The sequence below is a fragment of the Dipteris shenzhenensis genome, chromosome 21 (assembly GCF_047967505.1).
Source record: "Dipteris shenzhenensis isolate YYH24624 ecotype China chromosome 21, Dip_SZ_1.0, whole genome shotgun sequence".
NCBI classification, from domain to species: domain Eukaryota; kingdom Viridiplantae; phylum Streptophyta; class Polypodiopsida; order Gleicheniales; family Dipteridaceae; genus Dipteris; species Dipteris shenzhenensis.
The window spans coordinates 6,997,544-7,001,045 of record NC_141616.1 but is presented as its reverse complement, the minus strand read 5'-3'; the positions used below and the strand labels follow the sequence as shown (position 1 = coordinate 7,001,045).

Here is a 3,502-nt window from a genome sequence, read left to right as displayed (position 1 = left end):
CTCCGAAAAAAAGAAAAACTACGTTCTACTGTCGACATGAACAACATCAAGTGCAAGCAAGACTGGATGATAACGAAATCTCTAGAAAAGGTTGCATGCAATTGAACATCAATCTTCTGCATCATTTCTGACAACGTCACTCATGTGAACCTCAACAAGATAGCAAAAGAGAGAAGTATTCATCAACAGCCCAACTGGCCAAGCAATCTAGTTATGCTCCACTCCTTTTGGCTTGGGAGGTTCGTCTTTTCTTTTCCTTCGATTTCCTTCGATTGCATGATTGTGCTCCACTCCTTTTGGCTTGAGAGGTTCATCTTTTCCTTTCCTTCGATCGTAGTTCCTCCTGATTATTACATCGATTGTTTCCTTGGAGCTCTCCTTCCATCCCTGTTGATTTTTCATGTGTGGGAACGGATGGGGACGAAGCACATTGTCTGGACAGCTTCTGCTCCCCAACCCAAAAGGAAGCAGCTCGAAATGCTTCCCTTTCACATCGATATCCTTGTCCTTGAACCTTTCTCGCCAGAATTGCTATGGGTTCTCCCAGATTTTAGGGTCTCTGCCTATTGCCCATACATTCACAAACAGTCTAGTGTGCTTTGGCAACGTATATCCAGCCAGTGTGCACGCTTCCATTGATGCATGAGGAATCATAAGGGGAGCTGGGCGATGTAGACAGAACGTTTCCCTGATCACATCGCTCAAGTAGGGGAGACTGCAAGTGTCGGATTCTTGTAGGATGTCTCCTGAGCGTCCCTGCACAAGGGTGTCGAATTCATATTTAAGTTTCTTCAGACAAAGTGGATTCCTCAGCAACTCTGCCATCGCCCATTCCAGTGTGTTCTCTGATGTGCCTATGCCGTTGAGCGCCTGTGCTGCACTAAACGATTTGGATATCTCTTGCAACTACCTCACTAGTCAAATCCCCTCAAGTTTCCATAAACCATGACCCCCCAGGACCTACCAGCAACTATGGGAGTAGTCGGCAAGAACGAACAGAAGGGAGCAATAGTGCTTCCGTTCCCAGCGAATCTGGCAGCCTCGTTAATGATTTCTAGCCTTTCGACAACAGTTTGCGGCTAAGAGATCCTGCAAACATAAAACATATGGGCTTCACGCGTTTCAATCGTACTACCAATGAGCTACAATTCATCGTCAAATACGTCCAATTGTTTCGATCGAAAGCAGCAACACCAAAACCTATGGGTTCTCCACCAGGCTGGGATGATGGGATCTGAGTCAGAAATTGAATGTCAAAAACTAGCAATGGATCTTTCACGGTTTCGATGGCGAATCCTCCATCAAGATCCTGAAAAATTGTCGCAAGGCAGTACGAGAGACTGGCAATCGATAATCATGGACATGATTTGACAAATGGATAAAGAGCGAACAAGCGCGATGGAGAAGCTGAAGATAGCATTCGATTTGATGATGATAACGGTAGAAATCTGATCCAAAGCCATTGAGCATCTCAGGAGGCAAGGAGAGAACGGAAGAGCAGTGGGAAATTCTTTAGGCAAGCAACATCGTGCATAGGGGAGGCAACATGTAGATCTTTGTCAAGACCTTGACCCATAAGACCATCACTCTGGAAGTTGAGAGCTATGATACCATCGATAATATCAAGACTAAGATTCAGGACAAGGAAGAAATTCCTCCTTCCTCTGAACCAACAGAGGCTCATCTTTGCCGCCGGTAAGCAGCTGGAAGATGGTTGAATGCTGGCCAACTATAACATTGAAAAGGAATCCACTCTCTATCTTGTTCTGCGCTTAAAAGGTGGGATGCAGATCTTTGTGAAGATGCTGACAGGGAAGACGATAACCTTGGAAGTCGAAAGCTCTGATATGATTGATAATGTGAAGACCAAGATTCAAGACAAGGAAGGGATTCCTTCGGATCAGCAGAAGCTGTTCTTCGCCGACAAGCAGCTGGAGGACGGTCGCATCTTGGCCGATTACAATATTAAGAAAGAAACCACTCTGCACCTCGTGCTTCGACTGAGAGGTGGCATGCAGATCTTTGTAAAGACTCACTAGCAAGACCATTACACTGGAAGTGAAAAGCTCCGACACGATCAATAACATCAAAACTATGATTCAGGATAAGGAGGGTATAGTCCCTGACTAGCAGAGGCTTATTTTTGCTGGGAAGCAGCTCGAAGATGGACGAACTCTTGCAGCCTACAATATTCAAAAGGAGTCTACCTTACACATGGTTCTTCATCTTCATGGTGGACAGTAGTGTTGTTAGTGTCTCTCTTATAGGTTGTGTCGGGACTCTAAAGGATTCTGGGTTCTTCTACTTGATCTTGATTAGCGTTAACCCAAAACAACAACTTGTATTTTTAGAGTTGGATTTGCTATTATTAGTTTGCAACTATGAGAGTCAACAGCTTCCTTTTGTGACGATGGTCACAGTCCATGTTGGATACCATGTTGACCTTCCTCATCAAAATAAAATATTCTTTTAAAAAATACATATTATGCAAAGTACAAAATACATTATGCGATTTGCAAAATACATGATACAAGATCCCAAGGAACGGCACATTCCTTGGTCTTATAATTTTTTGAGAGAAAGTGTGCCAACTCTCCCCCCACATGAACGTGTAGTTACATGAACATGTGGTTATATACAATGTGAAATTTGTGCCCAGATGATCATGTTTTCACATGATTATATGGTTATATATACTGCCAACTTTCTATCCACATGCCAACTCTCTACCCACATCGATGTGTGGTTATATACAAGATGTGAACAATGCTATGTAATTATACATAACAATAAAACAAAGATTTGTCATGCGAATAAGAAAGCATTTCAAGTGTGCTGCGTTTCTTGTATACCTTCATGACATATCTTTTTACATTTGCAATGTAGGTTGGAGACGTGACTTACGATTAATTGACACGGCTTGTCATCTACACCAATATCATGTGGATTGCAAGCAATTTATATGCGTAGTCATCTACAAGCACATCTAAAGACCAGGTACTTTTATATTCTAATTTGTTGTCATTCATAGAAATGAAGTGAACATTTACTGAAAAGCGAGTATGTGCTTGCCATAATAATATCCGAAATAAGAAAAGACGATTATACACTAGTGTCCCATCATGGCCATTCATCGATACATATTTAGAAGAGTGGCAAAACATGTTCTCCAAATTTATAACAAAAATGAATACTTCTCGAGTTCCACCCTCGAACATCAACTCATCATTCACTTTCACAATCTAATAGCTGCCTGCTGGATATAGTTGGCCTACCACCACAGGGAGGCCTTAGTGAAGGCAAGGGTTGCTTCCAATGCGAAAAATCGTTTTATTAGTTGTATTTTGTAAATACTAGTTCGTTCCACTCATGCCTCCAATACTAGTTGTCTTATTTCGGTAATTCGTTGTCCTCATTCCCATCATTTCTCCCTCTTTTCCTTATTTCTATTTTCAAGTCTCTCTCTCTCTCTCTCTCTCTCTCTCTCTCTCTCTCTCTCTCT

General features: G+C 42.2%; 1 pseudogene; it reads left to right on the top strand.

Moving 5' to 3' along the window:
- The first annotated feature begins 1,546 nt into the window (after positions 1–1,546).
- Positions 1,547–2,244, top strand: LOC147888428 (polyubiquitin 11-like; annotated as a pseudogene).
- Positions 2,245–3,502: the final 1,258 nt, after the last annotated feature.